Source organism: Protopterus annectens, chromosome 2.part1 (genome assembly GCF_019279795.1).
Source record: "Protopterus annectens isolate FY-2018-M chromosome 2.part1, PAN1.0, whole genome shotgun sequence".
NCBI lineage: Eukaryota > Metazoa > Chordata > Ceratodontiformes > Protopteridae > Protopterus > Protopterus annectens.
In genome coordinates, this window is record NC_056729.1 from 629,741,863 (window position 1) to 629,765,231 (window position 23,369).

Sequence of the window (23,369 nt, forward strand, 5' to 3'; positions counted from 1 at the left end):
TTGATCTGGGACACTCCCCCCAGTCCCATCTCTTTACCTCATTCTACCTAATAGACTCCTTCTGCACTTTTTTTAGTCATTTTTAATTTAATTGCATTTTTTAAACTGTTTGGTCTAACATTGCTACATAATAACCAAAAAAGAGTAAAAACAGACAAAGCAGCTACAGCACGGACTGTTTAATGTTAGCGCTTTCGGTTAAGGATATTCCTCCACCTTCTTCAGACATACACAATACAAAAAAAACCACAGCACCACTTTTTATACATAATGAGCAAACTAATTAAAAACAATTAAATAGTTAATTGAAGTAAATACTTCATTACCTACAACCCAATAATGTAAAGGGCTAATACCTTTAAACACACACTGAATATTTTAAAAATATGTATATAATGGAATCATTAACTAAACAATGTTCTCTTGTACTATTAATAAATATTAAAGTTAATGAAAATAAAACAAATAAAATAGAATAGAATAGAATAAATTCAAATTCTGCTACTGTCAACCCTCCAAAATGCATATAAATATGTTGTTGTTATATGACCATTCAATGCAATTGATTAATCCTACATTTTATATAGGGAAACCCAATGACTTTATAAATGCATCTACACATGTTCTCTATAAAAATAAAACTAAAACTAAAAATAAAAATAAAATTAAAGAAAAATGCATCATAAAAATTAATAAATATAAACACCAATAGTAACTGTTGTTATTAATGGCAATATTATAATTGAGAGGAACCAAGTGTTTATTAAATAAATCTGTCTAACTCTCAATTAATCCAAAAACCATGAAAAAGTTGTCACAATAAAGGCATAATAGACTTAATAACAACCTCATCTCTTCAATGCTTTTAATTTGAGGATGCATTTAATAGATGCATACTCATTCAACCCTGGGGGTAAATGGGCAAGTGTTCTAATTTGCCATAGGACTTCCTGTTCTTCAAGCCATAGTTGCCATGGACCCCCCCTAAGGCATGTTTTTACCTGTTGTATGACAGAAAATAGAAAAGAGTGCTCAGGATGTTCACAAATATGCCTGGCAAGTGCATTGGTCATGTCCCTTCTCCCTATAGCATAAAGATGTTCATACACTCTTTTCTTTAATGACCTCTCTGTTTTACCAATGTAAAACGAGGGGCATCTCCTGCACAACGCAACGTACACTACACTTTTACTTTTACAGTTATATTTGTCATTAATGGAATAATTTTTGCCATTGATGTTCACCTTGTTACCTGGTAAGATATATTTACACTGTGGGCACATCCCACATTTTGACATTCCCATACTAGACTTTGTGATTTTAACAACTGTCTTTTCGACAAGATTCTTTAAGTTGACCCCTCTCCTATATGTAAATGCTGGATGAGGTCCTATCACTTTGGCCAAAGACTGGTCCTCCAAAATAATGTTCCAATTTTTGGAGATGATGCCCCTAATTAGGTTAAAATCAATGCAATACGTAAAAAGAAAATTAATAGATGATAGTTCTCCTGTTTTAATCTTTGGTGCTACCTGCATAGTTCCCCCTCCCAGTAAAGGCCTGAAATGGCCTGCTTCTCTTTTAATCTGAACTTCATCCATCACCTCTTTTATTAGAGAATTCGGATAGCCTCTCATAGCAAACTTTAAGCTTAGATTTTCACATTCACAAACAAAATCTTGTTTATCAGACACCATTCTTGCCGCTCTCACAAATTGTCCTTTCACCACAAGTCTCTTTTGATGAAAGGGATGACTACTAGAGAAGTGGAGATAGGAATTTGAATGAGTTGGCTTTCTATGGATCACTGACTTGTATTTGCTATTGGGAATGTCCTTACTCAATTTGACATCTAAGAAACAGATCTCCTCTACCCCAATGGAATAGGTAAATTGTAGGAAATTGGTCATTTTGAAATGCTGTTAATAAATTCAGGAATCAAATCTAATGAGCCTTTCCATAAAAAAACACATGTCATCTTGGTACCTAATGTACCAAGTGACATTTTGTTGGTACATGTCATTTTGGAATAAGAACTGGTGTTCCCAATGTGCAAGTACACTGTTTGCAAAACTGCATCCGCAGGGAGACCCCATGGCAATGCCTGTCTTTTGGAGAAAGAACTGATCTTTGAACACCAAAAAGTTGTTTAACAACACTAAATCTAAAAGTGTTTCCACTAAGTACATTTGATCATTAGAAGCCTCTTTACGCAGCATAAAATTTCTCATCCACTGAATACCCAACTGATGAGGGATAACCGTGTACAAGTCTTTAATGTCGACCACAAGGAAAATAAGATCTTCATTAAATTCAATTTTATCAATGTGTTGCAAGAAGCCCCAGGAATCTTTACAAATTTGTGGCTCATTTCTTAATAAGGGTTTAGGAATGCCATCGACTAGTTTGGCACATTCATACGTGATAGAACCCCTTCCATCTACAATTGGTCTGAAGGGGGGGGGGTTAACCAAGTCTTTATGGATTTTAGGTGTGCCAAACAAGGTGGGAATTCTAGGGGCTGGCATAGTTAAATAATGTAGAGTGTCACAATCTATGCTACCTTCAAGAAACAGGTCTTCCAGTACTCCCCTGATCTTCTTATAAGCTAAATGTACCTCATTAAGGCTAGACTTCAAATATGTGTCAGATTGTAAGTGTTCAAGCATCTTTCTATCATATAGGTATTCGTCCATGAAAATAAGCCCCCCTCCCTTATCTGGCATCATAACTCTTATGTTACATTCATTAAGGAGGGATATGAAAGCCAACTCGTGCTTGGAAATGTTAGCTTTCATTATTTTAGAAGAAGCATGAAAGTTTAACATTGACCTTAAATCAATTTCACACAACTTCTCGAAAGTATTTAAAGTACCATGTAATGGGGGTTTAAAAATACTTGATACTTTGTAAGTATTTAGAAGTGAGGGCATATTACCTAAACTAAAGGCCAGATTGAATTTACGCACATATAACTTCAAGTCTATGATAGTGTTAACCAAATTACATTTTTTATCAGGGACAAATGAGAGTCCTTTAGAAAAAAAGTCAATCGACGCTTGTTCCACTGTTAGTACAGTGTAGTTATAGATCTTGAAGTCACCTTGTTGACTGGTAAGAATGTTAGGTCCCTTTACTTCAGGGGTAATCATCTCCTTCGTTGGTTCCCCCTCCTCCTCCTCCTCTGTGGCCGCCCCCTGTTGTTGGACGTGGTAGTGTTGTTGTTCGACCCAGGGATTGACCTGTCCCTCTCCCTGGAAAAACCCTGGTTGTTTTCATCTTCATTGGAACTCCGATCTATTTGATTTTGATTATTATAACGTCCATTACCACCATTTGTGTTATTACCATGATTCTTAATACGCTCACTCCTCCTAACAGGTACCATATCTGGATTTAAGGAGTCTTGCTGAGCCATCTGGGGGAAAGTATTGTTGGTAGAAGTATCATTAGCCCCCCAAAAATTAGTTTGCCCTGGAGGGGGAGGGGGTAGGCCGTTTTGTTACTATATTCCTTGATATCTCTGTCAATTTTACGTTTTTTGTTTGCCAACAACTTAGTGATAGATGCTTTAATACTTGACAAAATCCTTAAGTAATCATATTTGTATCTGATAAAATCAGAATGTTTTTGTAAAAAGGAATCAAGTTGTGTAAGATCCTCTTGTAATTTATTTATTTCAACATTGTAAAAGTTAATGAGTGATGCTAAAAATTCCATGCCTTGTTTATCAAACAAGGCCAGTAATTCCTGATGAAAAACTGAATTATTGACCAAACCTGCAGGGTAACGCCACTGGCGCAACCCCTTTGGAATTATTTTCAAACCAGTACATTCTTGAAGATAAGAGACTTCCAGTTGCAGCTTTCTGCAATGAAACAATTTACTGTCAAAATCATTTAGTTTATCAAGAAAGGAACTCACCGAAGTGTCTTGATTGTTGGAAACATCGTTTATATTCCTAGTAGAGACAGCAGCAAAAAAATCCCTCTTTGATAAAAAACTGCTACATACTCAAGAGTGCTAGCTTGCACTGCATTTGAATTGTTTTGACTGCTGTTTTAGCTACTTTTCTGTATATATAAAAAAAACAAAACAAAAAAAAATACCTTTCCTGTAACTAGTGTAGTCCAAATTCAGATTTGCTGTATCCAGGACTGTATGTAAGCTTCTGAGCCCCCCCAAGCTTTCTGAGTTGGAGGGAAGCCTTATAGCTTATCAGTGGGAGTGGTAAGCACTAAGTAACCTATCTACCACATAAGGAGTGGTTCTGGCCCAGAAATTGTAGTTATTGGCCGTTTGGGCAGTTTTTCCATCTCTCTCAACTTTCTGATTTAAAAGCCCACATTTGCACGTGTTTCCCCCTTTCCTGTAACTAGTTTAGTCCAGATACAGATTCTTACTTTTAGCACTTGAATTTGCTTATTCGTGATCAGCACTTGTTCAGAACTTGTAAGCACTAAATAACCTACTAATTACTACAGCACTCAACCTTCCTCATTACCTAGAGGAAAACAGTTTTGGTACTTACTTTCCTCACTTGCTTAGAAAAAAACAGCTCTTGTACTCACTTTCCTCACTCATCTAGAGGAAAATAGTTTTTTTATTCAGGCATGTCCAAGGGTCAGCTCCCAGTGTTCTCTCCTGTCTATCTGATGAATCTGGGCATCTTGGGGCAATGTAGAAATTGCCTCATGTACACAGACAACCCTCTCCTCCTACCACCCAACACTACGACCTGTGAGAGATGCACTTATCTAGCCAAACTGGAGGTAAAGCTCTCTCCAATCAAGACTGAACTTGACAGTCAAGAGGAGAAGGTAAACATAGTCTCACTAAATCTACACCACCAAAATCGACACATAGAAACACAAAAACATTCGCGGAGGTTCTCAATAATAATCTGCTCAAGCAACAGAGACCTCCAAAGCAGAAATGCAAGCAACCTCCACCCCCCCCAACACAACCCAAATGACACATAGCCCACAGACTCAGTGTGCCACTCAACCACAGCCAATAAGGCAAAGCAACGTATCCAACACACTAGTCATAGGCGACTCTATAGTCAGGCACACTGATGTCCCACTCACCAGGCTAAACAAGGAGAAGGTTACTGTCAGCTGCCTGTCAGGTGCCAGGATCCGCCACATAACCCACGCACTCAGGTCACTCCACAACAAGTACAAATATGACACTGTCATTGTCCATGTTGGTGTGAACGACCTGAGACGTACCTCCCTGGACTACATGAAAAGAGACATGGAAGAGCTCTCTGATCTTGTAGCCCAGGCAGGTATGACCCTAGCCCTGAGTAGCATTCTGCCATCACCCAGAATGATGCCGCAGTACAAGGACAAAATGATTGACTTCAACAGTTGGCTAAGCTTCTGGTGCCATTCTAAAGGGATCCAGTATCTGTCTGCCTGGGATGACATGGTCGACAGACCATGATGCTGTGCCAGAGATGGCCTGCACCTGTCACCCCTGAGATTCCGGATACTGGCTAAGGTTCTTGCCGCCCCTATAGTGCCTTTTTTAGGCAAGGTTCAAATGACAAATTCACCACCGTAACAGGAACAGGCAAGCAAAAACTGAGGGTGATGCTACTCAGTGCTAGAAGTCTAAATTTCAAAATGCACTCACTCGAGGCACTCATTAAAATGGAGAACATCGATATCTGTGCAGTGACTGAGACCTGGTTCAAGGCTCCAGAGAGCACCCCTGCACTACCAGGCTATAACTCATACCACACTTTTCGGCCATGTAACCTGGACCGGAACACCAAAGGCGGAGGTGTGTCCATATTCATTAAGGATATCCACACCGCTAGTTGCTCAGCATAATTTAGCCGAGGTTATCCAAGTGCAACTAACTCTGGGCAAAACTGAAATCCAAATTATAGCTTGCTACAGATCACCCACCATGCCCCAGGATTCCCACTTCTCTTTTCTTGATGTACTGGAAAATATTAGGGTTCAACCAAACACCCTAATAATGGGCAATTTCAACTACCCCACCATTAATTGGGAAAACTACTCATGTACCAACTCCTTCACTCAACGCTTTCTGGAATTCATAAACTCCAATGCCCTGGATCAACTTATCCACACCCTGACCAGGGGCAACAATATCCTAGATCTAGTCATTACCAATATGAGTGACCGGTGTTCCACACCTGAAGTCAACGCCTCATTGGTCCGATACGACCATAAGCTAATTACCCTAGATATCCACATCCTGCCTCCACCCCCCCATTAAGGAAACCATGGTAAAACATTTCTACAAAGCCAAATTCATGCTTCTTAAGACAGAAGTGGTGAACTTCATGACACCCATGCAGATGGACAATACAGTAACGTCTACTGAATCCTACACAATTGCACTTTATAAGCACTTACATGAGTGCATGGATCGTGCTATCCCAAACAGAACCAAGATGCTATCCTCCAAAAAAAGGAAGCCAATCTGGTTGTCCCCTGCCATAAACAAACTGTACAACAGAAGGAAGAAACTCTTGCAAAAGAGAGTAAAATCCCATGAGTGGAGGAGCTCCCTGGTCAGCCTCAGTAAGAAGCTGCAATCCCTGATAAAATCCTTCAAAGCTAGTTACGAAAACAAAATCACCACTGATTCTAAAGACAACCACAAAGCATTATATAGCTATGTCAAGAATCTCAATGGCAACACTCAGAACTGCTCTGAGTTACAGTACAATGGCACTAAATATACAGACCCAACTGATATTGCCAACATCCTGGCAGATAAGTTCAGTGCTAACTTTATCCCCCTCTCACCCCCTAAAGAGCCCATCTCTATACCGGAAGAATGCAAAGCTCCTGTAATCACTTCTGCACAGGTAAAAAACACACTTTCCAAAGCCAAGAACACAGCATCCATGGGACCAGACAACATCCCAGGCTGCATTCTACATGAACTACAGAAGAAACTGGCACCCCACCTAAGTACCATGTTCAATCATAGCCTCACCTCAGGCTTTGTGCCTGCTGAATGGTGCACAGCAACGGTTATCCCACTCCACAAAGGGGGAGCCACCATGGACCCCGGGAACTACCGCCCCATTAGCCTGACGAGCCTGGTCTGCAAGGCCATGGAACGTATCATCATGGAACTTATAAACAAAGACATTGGTAATCTCCAAACTCTGGATCCCACCCAGTTTGGGTTTGTAAAAGGCAGATCATGTCTCCTAAACCTGATAGACTTCTTTGACGCAGTCACCAAAGCCGTAGACAAGGGTAAGGTGGTTCACACAGCCTATCTAGATCTTGCCAAGGCTTTCGACACCATCCTCCACTCTGGAATTATAGATAAACTCACTAAACTAGGTATAAATCCCTATGTCACAAGATGGGTTGCCAACTGGCTCACTGACAGAATCCACACTGCGAAAGTAGCAGACTCCAAATCCGACTTCAGACCAGTGACAAGTGGAGTACCACAGGGTTCAGTCCTGGGTCCTCTCCTGTTTGGTATCAACTTCTCTGAAGTACAGGCTAACACAGAAGGTCTTTGGCTAACGAAGTTTGCAGATGACTGCAAACTAGGAGCCATAATCGAAACTCCTAACGATGTGGACATCCTACAAAAGGGCCTCACTGAGACAGATGCCTGGTGTCAAAGCCATGGCCTCAAGCTCAATACCAAAAAGTGCATTGTCATCCCCTTTGGTAAAAACTCTGTACCCATAGGCGGTAGTATACTTAACACCGAAAGTGAGATAAGAGACCATGTGACACAGGTGGACAGTAGTCTCTCCTTTGATAATCACATCGCCACAGTGGTCAGGAAATCCTTCTACGTGGCACACCTCATCACAAAAGGTTTCTCATCCAGAATAAAAGAGGTCATTGTTCCCCTCTACTCATCACTCATTAGACCTATTATAGAGTACAATGCCCCTTTTGGTATGTACCTCACAAAACATCTACAACAACTGGAAAGGCCACAGAAATACCTCACAAAGAGGATTACCGGCCTCAAACAGATGCCCTACGCAGACCGTCTCAAAAAACTCCAGCTTTACTCCATCGCATATCACCTACTCAGAGGTGATCTCTGCCTAACATACAAAGCTATGTCAAACGCAGAGCTGTTGGACATGCTCCACTTAAAGAAATCCCAATCCCTCCGAGTTACACGCTCTAGTGACTTAAACCTTGTCACCACAATAAACAGAACATGCCGGAGGGATACATTCCTGTCCCAGAGACTTCCCATACTCTGGAATAAACTACCTATCTATATCAAACAAAGCTCCTCATTAGCACTCTTCAAGAAAAATCTTGATGATTGGATGGGAAATAGGAAATTCACCCTGGTGATCACCTCTGTGGCTCTGCTAGACAGTGGCACAGGAAAATAATTTTCTTGGGTGGCAAAAGCCAGGGTACCTTTTTGGCTGGGCTTGTATAGTTCCCAGGGAGAATAGCCTAGTACTTACCTATGAACCTATGAACAAAGCAGTTTTAAGTTAAATTATTAAGTTTTTTGTTGCTTGAAAAGTTAATGTTTCTACTCATTGGTACCCAAAAGTTTCAGTGTCTTCGACCTTATAAAATGCTGATGAGACCCTGTAAAGTACTATCTAGATTAAAATTCTGAGTGTAGTTTTGAAATTATAATGTTTCCCTGAGGTCTGTTGTGACTGGAGAAGTAGAAATGCAAGAGCAAAAATGCAGTGAATGATAAACCATTGAAGCTGGACTTGAATCCTGCTACAAGATCTGGGAGGATAGCAGCAACTATTTAAAAATTTAATATTAAATATTTAAAAATTTCCCTAGCTCATAGGAATTTATCTATAAATGCTTCTCATTCCACTGCTTCTTTTCAAATGGGAAAATGAAAGAAAGACAAATAGAAGTTATAAAGTTCCAAATTTAATTTTCACAATCCATGGCTTGTAACCCATATAATCTACTTTCAAAAAGAAAAGAAAAAAAATAGGGACTGACCATCTCAGGTAATTTCACAGTACAAGCTGATAAAAGTTTTATGTCTGTAGTCACTGCAGTCTAAGAAAGCAGTTGAAGAATGTGGTTATAGTGTGATGCTTTTGCTTACCGGACCTATTAGTTTATATTCCCAGGCTAGGAATACTTCAGACTCGTCCAAATGTCCTGTACCTTAGCATTACAGCTTATTCCTCATTACTGATTCTGTCCAGGGGCAAATGTCCCCAAATCTGCACCACTTGAAGTGCAGTGGACACCACCCCATTTTGTTTCTCTCCGTAACTTCCATAACCAGACCAATTTTAAATATTTCTGTTAAAGGTATGCAAGAAAGGTGCATAACCATGTCTCTTAAAAATGCAAAGTGGAATGCTTTTCTTTCTGCCCTATCTGTCATTATGTTGCTAGCCAAGTTACTCAAACAATCACACTGAGGTGGAATGAAAGACCTTTTTCCCACATCTCCCGCTTTGTCTCTCTCTCTCTTTCTTCTACCCCCAAGTAAGGACAGCGTTACCCAAGTTCATTGGCATGGCACACAGCAGCCCTGTCACTGTGCTGGCATACAGTGTTGGCAAGAAAGATGCCGAATCCAATTTAAGAAGAGCACTGCTTCATATGCGCCCACATTTTCTGTTTTATAGTAAGTATGGCTATAGCAGCCCACATTTGATGTTTTATTTTATCACTTTCATTCCATGCTAACATCATACCAGTTTCATACATATCAGAAGCAAACACATTTTTCTACCTTTGACTAATTGATTATTGTCATCATCAAGCACATAATGTAATTGTGACAATAAACAATAAATCACCTATACACAGTATTTGGAAAGAATGACAAAAGGTCAAAATCAACTTCAATATGTACTTGTTTTTCTGCTTCTGGTAACAGCAATCGACTTTCACTGATGATCAGTACACACTAGTATTCTACAGGGAACCAGCTGTCTACATTTTAATATTTCCTGCTTAGTACTTGACATAGAAATAACCACAGGCCTTTACTTGTGAATGTTGAATGACTGAAGTCTCACAATTGATCTTGCAAGTTGTTGGTGTTTAGTTATTTAGTTGAATTCGACTCTGTGACTTCAAGGACTTTAGCACATCAGACCTGTCTGTCAAGAACGGATTATTTAAATTCTTACAAATTAATACTCATTGCTTAAGTAATACTGTCAAAACACCTTAGCTTTTGCTGCCCACCCCTTCTTCTTTTTGTCTTCAGTCTTTCCCAGTAGTAATGTCGCCTCTAGTTAACCCTGTCTTTGCATTATGTAACCAAAGTATCTGAGAGTTTGTTTTACTATCAGGCCTTCCAATGAACAGTCTGGATTTACTTCCTTAAGTACTGACTGATTTGATTTTCTTGCAGTCCATGGAATTGTCACAAGTTTTTCTTCAATGCCACAATTAAAAAGCATATTTTTCCAGCTCACAGCCTTCACCTTATTTATAGTGCAGCTCTCACAGCCATATGTTATTACTGGTAAAGCCATAACTTTATCATATTGTCCTATGTTGATAATTCAATGTCTTTGTTTTTGAAAACCTTATCGAGAATAGCCATAGCTTCTGTTCCGAAAATCAAGAGCCTTTTAATTTCAATCCAGAGATCGCTGAGCACATGGAAACAAAACTCATCACTTCCTGCACTTCTTCCCTATCTATTTGCATAGAATTGATTAGACTAGCTTGATACTGAGTAACAAGCCAACATTTGCACTTTGCACTTCTACCTTCATAAACAGGCTCTTCAGCTTTTCTCCATTTAAGCCATCAAAGTAATGTCATCTGCATATATGAGGTTGTTAAGCAAGCAATAATGCCTGACAGGGTGTGTGTTATTGTGTAAATAATGCCCACCCAGTGGTGTTCTCAGGCCTGACTCATGCAGGGGGAGGGCCTCTATTTCACTGGAAAGGTATTAGTTACACAATGTGGGGCATTATTACAGTTAGAGAATGGGCTATCTGTTAGATTGTTTTGTATTTGTTTGTTTTTGTTTGTTTAATTACTATATATATATATATATATATATATATATATATATATATATATATATCTTTTAAGTATTTTTTATGACAAACACTTCCTCTGCCTACTGTTTTAAACTTGCTGTAGTATATGCTTACAAATCATTCTTCTTCCTTTTCTTTCGGCTGCTCCCATTAGGAGTCGCCACAGTGGATCATCTGTTTCCATTTCTTCCTGTCCTCTGCATCTTGCTCTGTCACACCAACCACCTGCATGTCCTGTCTCACCACATCCATAAACCTTAACTTACGCCTTCCTCTTTTCCTGTTACCTGGCAGCTTCATCCTTAGCATCCTTTTCCCAATATACTCAGCATCCCTCCTCAGCACATGTCCAAACCAACGTTATCTCCAAACCGTCCAACCTGGGCTGAACCTCTAATATACTTATCCCTAATCCTGTCCATCCTTGTCACACCCAGTGCAAATCTTAGCATCTTTAACTCTGCCACATCCAGCTCTGACTCCTGCCTTTTTGTCAGTGCCACTGTCTCCAATCCATATAACATAGCTGGTCTCACTACCCTCTTGTAGACCTTCCCTTTCACTCTTACTGGTACTAGTCTGTCACAAATCACTCCTGACACTCTTCTCCACCAACTCCATCCTGCCTGTACTCTCTGTTTCACCTCTCTTCCACACTCAGCATTACTCTGAACTGCTGATCCCAAGTATTTAAACTCATCCACCTTTGCCAACTCTACTCCCTGCATCTTCACTATTCCTCTATCCTCCCTCTCATTCACACACACATATTCTGTCTTAGTCCTGCTGACCTTCATTCCTCTCCTCTCTAGAACATATCTCCACCTCTCCAGGGTCACCTCAACCTGTTCTCTACTCTCACTACAGATCACAATGTCATCTGCAAACATCATAGTCCACGGGGACTCTTGTCTGATCTCGTCTGTCAACCTGCCATCACCACTACAAATAAGAAAGGGCTCAGAGCTGATCCTTGATGTAATCCCACCTCCACCTTAAACGCATCTGTCACTCCCACTGCAGATCTCACCGCTGTCACACTACCCTTGTACATATCTTGTACCACTCTTACATACTTCTCTGTCACTCCTGACTTCCTCATACAATACCACAACTCCTCTCTAGGCACCCTGTCATATGCTTTCTCTAAGTCCACAAAGACATAACGCAACTCTTTCTGACCTTCTCTGTACTTCTCCATCAACACTCTCAGAACAAACATCACATCTGTAGTGCTCTTTCCTGCCATGAAACCATACTGTTGATCATTAATCATCACCTCCCTTCTTAACCTAGCTTCTACTACTCTTTCCCATAATTTCATGCTGTGACTGATCAGTTTTATCCCTCTGTAGTTACTACAGCTCTGCACATCACCCTTATTCTTAAAAATCGGTACCAAAACACTTTTTCTCCACTACTCAGGCATCCTCTCACTTTCCAAGATTTCATTAAACAATCTGGTTAAAAATTCCACTGCCATTTCTCCTAAACACCTCCATGCTTCCACAGGTATGTCATCTGGACCAACAGCCTTTCCATTCTTCATCCTCTTCATTGCTATCCTTACTTCTTCCTTGCTAATCCGTTGCACTTCCTGATTCACTATCCCCACATCATCCAACCTTCTCTCCCTCTCATTCTCTTCATTCATCAGCCCCTCAGAGTACTCTTTCCATCTTATAAATCATTGAGAGGATGAAATTGCTGAATAATGAGTTACATTTAAGTTTCAAACTTCATCAAAGCTCTTAACTAATCAGGGACACTTAAAATATTAGTTCTGTCAATCTGCGACATTGATAGAATAAGATAATGTAAATTAATACACATTTTTTCAAGTAAAAAAAAAAGTTTGCAACTCTGTTTTATTGACATTGATTAGTATGTGTAATTCTCCACATTTTCTACAAAACTCACCAGTTTTAGTTGGGATTAAGGGAGGCAGAGCTAAAATTTGAGTCAAAATCAGGGGTGTCCCCTGATGTGACAGGTATGGACTTGATATCATACAGAAAATGCATGTTAACATAATTCCTATTATTATAGCAACTTTCTAATTGTATAAGAGCAATATTTAAAATCTGTCCCTATTTCTGAGCCTTTGTCCTACCATTATTTTAGGTGTTATTTAGATTTCTTGAGCTAAGAGGTTGATTTGATACGCATATGAGTTGCCTCCACTGCTCAATCGATATCTCTCTCTCACACACATACACACAAATGTTCAGTTCATGCAAGCAAGCACCCATACACTCACACATGCAGACAGAATCATAAACACACACACACACACACACACACACACACACACACACACACACACACACACACACACACACACACATACACACACACACACACACACACTTTTCTATTTAATTATCCATTTGTTTTAAATTTATACTTGCTAAACAGCAAAAGCGCTGCTTAGCAAGTGTAAAATAATGGTTCGATCAGTCTCACTTTCATGCATGCATACACACATAGATAAACACACAGACTTTTCTTTCTTTCTTTTCTTAGATTTTTGTTTATTTTAATTTTACAGCTGCAAAACAGCAAAAGCGCTGCTTAGCAAATGTAAAATAATGGCGAATGTTATCTCCACTACAGTCTGAGCTCCATGGCAGCCTAATATTCTGCCTTGAAGCAGTGCTCTCATTTTTCAGCAACCAATATCCGCACATTAACATCCTGCTGGAGAATGTTCATTCTTCAGTCAGATTGGCGATGTACAGATCATCCTCTCTCACACACATGCACACAAACTTCCAGTTCATGCATGCAAGCACCCATACACTCACACATGCAGATAGAAACATAAACACACACACACACACACACACACACACACACACACACACACACACACACACACACACACACACACACACACACACACACACACACACTTTTCTATTTAATTATCCATTTGTTTTAAATTTATACTTGTTAAACAGCAAAAGTGCTGTTTAGCAAGTTTAAAATAATGGCTCGATCAGTCTCCCTTTCATGCACACATACACACACAGACAAACACACTGGGCCGGATTCACGATGGCTTGCACGGAGTCTACGAGTAGAGTAAGACTCCATGCAGCCATCATGTCCGACGAGCGATCCAGGAACAGCCTGTAGGGGCGTGTAAGAGAGCTCCTAAAACGTCTCCTACATGGACAGGGCTGGGATATGAAAATTACCTCACTTGCAGCTGAAAGGCATGCAAATGAGGTAAATTTGCGATCCAGGAAGCACAAACCTGTCCGAGTAGGAGACGTGTTAGCTGCAGAAATGTACTCAGTTGACAACTGAGTACCGTTCTGCAAATAGCACAATGGAGCCTTGTCAGCTCCAAATAAAGGTTGCATATGGTTGAGGAAGCATGCCAATGGCCAAATATACGGCCACTGGAAAGTTTCCGCGATGCAAAATTAAAATAAAAAGATTTTTTTTTTTGGCGATTTCCGATGTTTAAGCGTAGTGCAGCGCCGTGCAAATGGGGTGCGCTATAAAACTCATAAAATTAGACTATAAAAACCACAAACATGGACTTTATGAAAATTGTTAAATGACAATGTAAGGGAATAACAGGCTGAAGACAACATGGCCACCGAGTAGGGGTTGCTAAGGGGAGAAGCCCAGTCTAAGACATGTAACCAAGCATTAGTAGGCAATCCTATGTAAATGAGTGTTAGGATAGTGAATCACACTTTTACATAGCAAATGAGCACAGTCAGTGGAGTGTAGGAGTAGGATATGGGGAGGAACAGAGTCGGAGATAGGTGACATCACAAGGGGGTATGTATGAAAGTAGTGAAGCTCATTGGAGCACAGTGGCATGTGTTAGCTGTCAGTTAGACATTATGGAAAGAGGTGTGTCAACAGGTAGGCCAGGTAAAGCCAAGAAATGGAAGGTGTATACTGTGGATAACACCAAAGTTTCTTGATGAGCGGGTATGCGCGTGTGTGCGCACCTGTAAACTCGAGTAAGACAGAGTGCGCGCATGGAAGCGTGAGTGCGCGCGTTTAAGCTGGAGTAAGCATGTATAAGGCTGATGGAAGACCTGTAAGTGTGTTTGCGCTGGTGTGCGCGTGTTATAACCTGAATAAGCAAGTTTTAGTCAGTCTAAGCATGTGTGCACGCGTGTGAGCTGCTGTGAGCGTGTTTCCGCTTGTATGCACGTCGCTCCCCCGAGGAAACAGAAAGGAAAAAGGAAGCACAACAAATAGTAGGAAGCTACCAGGGAATACTAGTAGAGCTAGCAGGTGCAAACAATCAGAATCAGGCAATTACACAGGCAGAACACTAGCCCAGCCCAGCACTTAAAACTCTGCAAACAACAGTGCAGTTTGTTTCTCTCAAGAGACACTGCAACACTGGAGTAAGCTACTAGAAGTGAAAACTGAAAAAGCTACACTCAGACAAAAAATGCTAGGGGCTGCCATTGCTGTTATAAGGCGACATATGCAACATGCTGAGGGTGGTGACAATGCAAATGCTGCTGGACAACCCACAGTGAGGAGACGGAGAAGAGTGTACAGGCCCAGGGTCACCTACCAGGGGTTACATGAGCTCTCTATAGTGGAGCACTATAGAGTGGACAGAGACCTCCTGCAGCAAATAGTTGAGCTGTGCAGGCCACGCCTCACACACAGAACCAACAGAGGGGAACCCATCCCAGTGGAAACCAAGGTATGTGTTGGCCTAAGAATACTAGCAACAGGTACCTTTCAGAGACCAACTGGTGATATGATGGGGATATTACAAGCATCAGCATCCAGGGTACTGCACCAGTTCCTGGATGCCATGTCAGCACATGTCGGTGATCATGTATATTTCCCCAATTCCCGTGAGGTATTGGCCAGCAATATGCGTCTCTTCCAGCAAATAGCAGAATACCCTGAGGTAGTGGGTGCAATAGACTGCACACATATATGCATCAAAGCACCAGCCGGTGAGCGGGGTAGGGCCCACATTAACCGCAAGGGCTTCCCCTCCATCAACTGCCAGGTCATGTGTGATGCCCAGGGCATAATAATGAATGTGTGTGCTGGCTGCCCTGGAAGCTACCATGATTCCCATATCTGGCATCTGACGCAGCTGTACCAGACATTTGCCAATGGGGACATCCCACATGGTCACTTAGTGGGGGATGCTGGCTATGAGCTGGAGCCGTGGCTGATGACACCCATCAGAAACGCGCACACACCTGAACAGGAACGCCATAATGAGGCACACGCACAAACACGAAATGTAATCAAGCATGCGTTTGGGTTGCTCAAGTCATGGTTCCGGTGCCTGGACACATCTGGTGGAGCCTTGCAATACTCACCAACTACATGTACCCAAATTGTCATGGTATGTGCTATGCTACATAATATGATTCTGCGAAAACAGCTGCAGCAGGACCAGCATAGGCCTGGGCCAAACAGCCATCACTGGCAGAGCGTGACTCGGAGGAGGAACAACCTGAGCCTGCCCCAGTAGGCAGAAGGAGGCGTGCCCAGTATGCCTTGGCCTTGGCAAACAGGCAACGCATAGCACATACAGTGGCTCAGTAGGAACCCTGGAAATGATACCTCTCTCTGACTCGCACATATAGTAAAAGGGATGCCTAACTTGACACTACCTGTTTCCAAACATGTATAGGGAGTGCAGTATGTGCATCTGACATAGGCAGCCCTGCAGCACCACCTGAGGCATGATTGCCATGTGTTAAGCAATGTAAGGTAGTGCTAAACAGCATTTACCACCATGTAGTATATGCAAACTTGATGACCTTGAGTATCATCCTACCCTCACCAAACATGAGGCCACAATATGAAGACAAGATGATCAATTACAACAATTGGCTTAGGAATTGGTGTCAGTGAAAGGGGATACAATCCCTGTCAGCCTGGGATGACAAGCTCGATAAGACATGATGCTTCACTAGGGATGGATTTCACCTATCACCTGTGGCCTTTTGGATATTGACAAAGGCTTTTGTGACCCCCATACTGCCTTTTTTAGGTAAGGCTCAAAACACAAACCCACCTCCATAGGTATCACAAGGGATAAGAAACTATAAGTAATGCTACTCAATGCCAGAGTCTAAACTGCAAGATGCATGCACTCCAAACTCTCCTCAGCATGGAGAATGTTTATATCTGTGCAGTAACAGAAACTGGATCAAGGCTCCCAAGAGCACCCTAGCATTAACAGGTTACACCTCATACCATGCTTTACAGTGGCAAAACATGGAACAAACTACAAAAGGAGGGTGAGTATCAATATTTGTCAAAGATACCCACACCCCCAGGTTGGTGGCACAGCATGAAGCATCGGAGACTATCCATGTGCAACTAACAGTGGCTAAAACCGCCTTCCAATTCATAGCCTGCTACAGACCACCCTCCTAAACCCAGGAACCACACTTGGCCAACTAGAGAACACATGAAAATATGAAGGTCTCCCCAAACACCATTATATTGGGCGACTTCAACTACTCAAACATAGACTGGGAGCATTACCCTAGCCCCAACACCCTAGCCCAAAGGTTCCCAGAATTTATAAACCAAAATGCTATGCTACAACTTGCTACCACTCCCACAACAGGGGAAAAATACTGGGCCTGATCATCACCAACATGGGGACTCTTTGCCCAAGACCAGAAGTGTATCCCTCACTGGTAAGATCAGACCAGAGAGTAATCTCACTGGATATTCACATCCCGATCCCAGCCCATGGCCAGAAAAACACAGTGAAAATTATTCACTAAAGCAAATGTCACACTCCTCAAAACTGAGGTGGAATCCTTCACAACCCCTGTGCCTGTGGAAAATATGGCCCAGACCTCATAACACTTTATAAACGCATTCTATGAACACCTTCAGGAATGCATGGATCATGCAATCCCAAATAAAACCAAGACCCAATCCTCCAAAGCCAGGCATCCTGTCTGGTGGACCCCAGCCATAAACAAACCATACAATACAAGGAGGAAGCTACTATATGATAGATCAAAATCCCAAAAAGGGAAGGCATCTCTGATCAGTATTATTGAAAAACTATGGCCACACATAAGATCGTCTAAGGCCATCTTTGAGATAGAAATTGTAAAGGACACCAAGGATAATCACAAGACATTCTTCACTTATGGTAGGAACCTGTGTGGGAATCCCCAGATATGCTCAGAAGTAGTCCAAAATAACAAACAATACACCAACCCACAGACATTGCCAACATCTGAGCTGACAGGTTCAGTGCAAACTTCTCCCCCCCCTCCCCACCAAAAGGGCAAATATCTATCCCAGCAGAGTGCTGGCCCCCTGACATCGCAGATGCTCAGGTAACAGCCAGCCTCTCCAAAGCAAAACACACAGCATCAATGGGACTAGACGGTGTCCTGGGCTGTGTCCAACATGAACCCCAAGAAGAATTGAACACAAACATAAAACCACTGTTCAATCTCAGCCTTACCACAGGATATGTACCCAAAGAGCAGTGTACAGCAACAGTGGTCCCTCTCCACAAAGGTGGTGCCTCAATGGATACTGCAAACTATCGCCCCAGAAGCCTGACTAGCTTGGTCTGCAAAGCTATGGAAAGATCATCATGGACCTCAGAAATAAACATATTGGGGACCTACAGACACTGGATCCTACCCAGTTTGGCTTTGTTAAGGGCAGATCCTGCCTCTTAAACCTGGTTGAGTCATTTGAAACAGTCACCAAGGCCATTGACGAGGGGAAGGTGGTCCACACAGCCTACCTGGACCTCGCAAAAGCCTTCCATACAGTACCCCACTTGCTCATCATAGATAAGATCATCAGCTTCAATATAAACCCCTATGTCACTAGATGGGTTGCAAACTGGCTCAAGGACAGAACCCACATGGTCAGAAATGCTGGAGCCATGTCAGACCCCAAACCAGCTACAAGTGGCATTCCAGAAGGCTCAGTCCTGGGACCTCTCCTGTTTGGTATATCTTTCTCAGAGGTACAGGCCAACACAGAAGGACTGTTGATGAACAAGTTTGCAGATGACTGCAAACTGGGCACCATAATTGACCCTCCAGCTGACAAAAGCATTCTACAAAAATGCCTCATAGAAACAGACAACTGGTGCCAGAGCCATGTCCTCAAGCTAAACGCAAAACAGTGTATAGTCCTCCCCTTTGTCAAAAACTAAGTGCCCACAAATTACCACATAGGTGGTAACCCATTAAGTATGGAAGAAGTGATAAGGGACCTGGGGACCCAAGCTGATAGCAATCTCACACTCGATAACCACGTGGCCAAAGTGTTTAGAAAAACATTTCATATAGCCCACCTAATCATGAAGGTATTCACATCTACATCAGGGGAGGTCATCGTGCCTCTTAACTCATCCCTTATCAGGCCCATAATTGAGTACAATGCTCCTTGTGGGATGTACCTTATCAGACACCTGCAGCAGCTGGAAAGACCACAAAAGTACCTCACCAGGAGGACCAAAGGGCTCAAACACATGCCATTTGCTGCCCGGTTAAAGAAACTGCAGCTCCACTCAGTGGCATAACACCTGCCCAGAGGCAATCTGTGTCTGATGTATAAAGCCATGTCCAACCTGGAATCAATGGACATGCTGCACCTCGGAAACTCAGAATCCTATCAAGCTACGCGCTCAAGAGACCTGAACCTCAGGACTGAAATAAATAGGACATGCTGGAGTGACAGATTCATAACCCAGAGACTCCCCCCACTCTTGAGTAAACCCCCACTCCAGGTTAGCCAGAGTCCCTCATTGACTCTCTTCATGAATCTTGATGAGTGGATGGGAGATTGTAGGTTTACCCTGGGTATCACTTCTATGTCACTGTTAGACAGAGGCACAGTATACTAACCTTGAAAAATGTCATGGCATGTGTTGAAAGCCAAACACACTCTGGCTAGGATTATAAATGCCCTAGGGCAGATAGCCTAGTATGAACCTATGAGCAGAATCACACACACCAACTAGTACAACTGTGGTCAATGTGGAGTAATGTTTGGCAATGTCCACCCAAGTTGGTGAATACACAGCAATGTCGGACAAGCCTGGTTTAAGTAGGCCATAACTGAACAAAATGCAACATGCTCATAGTTGCCCAACTGGCCCTTAACCAGTCTGGTCTGCTCAGTATGAACATTTAAAGCAGTGATGGGACTCAAACCCATGATACTGTGCACCATAGTGAAATTACTGAACCACTACACCATGACAGTATTGCAGTGTTCAGCCAGTAAGAGAGAATGTTGCCAAGTCTTTGCAAACTATCACATGGAAACCCTGCAGGCACAGCATAATCCCTGTTGAGTTATGACACAAAGGAGTCTGGCAGTAAGAACACAACAATACTTCCAACACACACAGTATAAATGTCAATATCGGTCATGTTCACACACAACCAGAAATGTAGTGGACTCCAGAACACAACATATGGAAAGGTCAGACTGGGCATGCTCACACACCTGGATAAATGAGACATATGTCAGGCAACAAACCATGGAAAGCCTGAATTGGGCATGCACACACACTTAGGCCATGTCTGAGTATAGCAGGCAGTCACACATATCTGGCAGTTGTATGTGTTAAGCCAGGAACCTCCCACGATCCAGCAATCTGCCCTGTGCCCACAGTTAAATGACAACAGACACATATATTAATATACTGGAACCCTGTCATGATCAAACATGTTACGCAGATACACAAGTTGATCATAGAAACTGGGAAAGCTATGGCAATAAAGAACTGCAAACAGTAGCAGCAACAAATATTGTGCATCCCGAACATAGACATAGGTGCAGAGGTCGATACTATGCTGTCTGCCCTAGGGAATTCATAAGCCTAGGCAGAGAGTATTTGGCGTCCACCTCCCCAGCAGAGTAGCCTACTGTGCCTCTGTAAAGTAGGTCACAGAAGGCACCCTTTAAGGCTAGTTTTTTGTGCCTCTGTCAAGCAGGGACACAGTGGAGATCCCAGGGGTGAAATTGCAATTTCCCATCCATGCGGCTGTATTTTGCTGGATGAGGGTTGGCGAGGGGCTATGTCTAACTTTAATTAGGATTCAATTCCAGAGTGAGGGGAGCCTCTGGGTAATGAATCTGCCCCTGCAGCATGTCCTATTTATTTTTCTGCTGAGGTTTAAGTCCCTGGAGTGTGTAGCTCTAAGGGTCTTGGATGTTATGAGGTGGAGCATGTCCATTACTTCTGGGTTTGAAATGGCTGCATATGTCAGGCATAGATCACCTCTGAGTAGGCGTTAAGCAACTGAGTAGAGCTGGAGATCCTTTAGTTGAGCTGTATAGGACATCTGTGTGTAGCCCATGATCCTCTTGGGGAGGTACTGTTGTGTTCACTGTAGTTGCTGCAGGTATTGGGTAAGGTACACCCCAAAAGGGGCATTGTAGTCAAACATGGGCCTGATGAGTGACTAGTAGAGGGCCACAATGACCTCCCATGATCTACATGCAAACATCCATGTGATAAGGAGGGCTATATAAAGGTCTTTGCAATGACTCTGTCAATGTGATTAGCAAAGGAGAGGTTATGATCTATGTGGGTCTGTGGGATATTGCTCTGTTATGTAGTAGCTTCCTCCTTCTGTTATACATCTTATATATGGCTGGGGTCAACCAAACAGGTCTCCTGTTTTGGAGGAGTCATGGTTTTATTTGGGATAGCATGATCAATGCATACCTGCAGGTGCTCATACAATGCGTTTGTAAAGGATTCTGCAGATTGGGCTGTATTATCCTCCGGCACGGGGCCTTCGAAGTATTCCACCCCAGTCTTCACAAGTGCAAAGTCTGCTTTTGAGAAATTCTTTACAGTGATTTCCTTGGCTGGGGGTGGGGACGGGATATGGATGTCCAGGGAAAGTTGTTTATGGTCTGATCTTAACAATGACGGTTCTACCTCTGGTGTGGAACATAGAGTCCCCATGTTGGTGATGATCAGGTCCAAGATGTATTCCCCCTTGTGGGTGTGGTGACTGGTTGTGCCATAGCACATGGATTCACAAATTGTAGTGGCTGTAGGGTGATGTTGTTGTGGGCCTGAGTAGTATCCCCAGTCAATATTTGTGTACCTGAATTCAACCACTATAATGGTGTGTGTGAAGACCTGCATATCCTACACTGTTCCCAGAAAAGCCAAGTGTGGTTACTGGGTATGGGGGGGGGGGTCTGAACTACACACCAAACCAAAAGGCAGTTTTGCACAATGGTAGTTGTATATGTATGGCCTGTCATGCTTAGTGCAGTGGTACCAACCCAGAGGTGTGTGTATCTGTGATGTATATGGATACACCCCCTACTTGTGTTGTGTGTTACAAGTCCTGTGGTCACAAAGCATGCTATAGAACATAACCTGGCAGTGCCAGTGTGCATATGTGACCCTGAACTAGGCGTCTGTTAATGTACAGATATTGTTAACCCCCATACTGAGGGATAGTTAAAGATGTACATTCTTCTTTGGAAAGACTGATGATGTCAGCACCCTATAAATACAGCAGGAGAAGGGAAATCATCCAGTAATGCGAAGAACGCGCTGTGCTAATGCGTCTCTCTCAAGTATCATAACATAGTTAGGTAGGGGTTTGAATCCTGCAAATGGTGTGTGTGTGTGGGAGGGGATGTGTGTGTATGCAATTCTCTGTGAAAGGAATGGCCTTTTTGAAGACTGGGATAACACACTAAAAGATGTACATTCCTCTTTGGAAAGACTGATGATGTAAGCACCCTATAAATACAGCAGGAGAAGGGAAATCATCCAGTAATGCGAATAGCGTGCTGTGCTAATGCGTCTCTCTCACGTATCATAACATAGTTAGGTAGGGGTTTGAATCCTACAAATGTCATGTGTGCATTTGTCAATGTGTTGTGTGTTTTTCTTTTATTATTGTATGACATATTATTATAACAGTAATTTCTATGCACACATCAGGTATGTGTGTGCCACATACAGATATGTACCTGTCACCTTTAATAGTTCCTGTGTGTGAAGGCTGCCCCATATGAATACAGTTGTTACCTTTGCCAGCATGTGCCACAGCTTACCAGACCTTAGGCCATACATGTGTGTCGGTGACAATGCAGGCTACTGCAGTGATCTGTGTCCTAGGCCAACTATGTGACACACACCTATGAAAGCTTTGATAGATTAATGTGGGTGAGGGTTCATGTCTGGAGTATATGTCAGACATGTTAAAACACAGCAAAGTCTGTGAGTGATGGGCACCCAGTGTAGTTGTATGGCAACTGTTGCCGATATGCATACAGACACCTTCTTGCTTAGGTGATACACCGAGGGACTGGAGAATACCTTTGGAAATGTGAATATCACAGGAAAGACAAGATA

At 42.3% G+C, this 23,369-nt stretch overlaps 1 protein-coding gene across 2 annotated transcripts in view; it reads right to left on the reverse strand.

Moving 5' to 3' along the window:
- Positions 1-23,369, reverse strand: part of LOC122794170 (RAS guanyl-releasing protein 1-like) — a 463,558-nt gene that overhangs the window by 348,197 nt on the left and 91,992 nt on the right. The gene's annotated exons all lie outside the window — the stretch shown is intronic.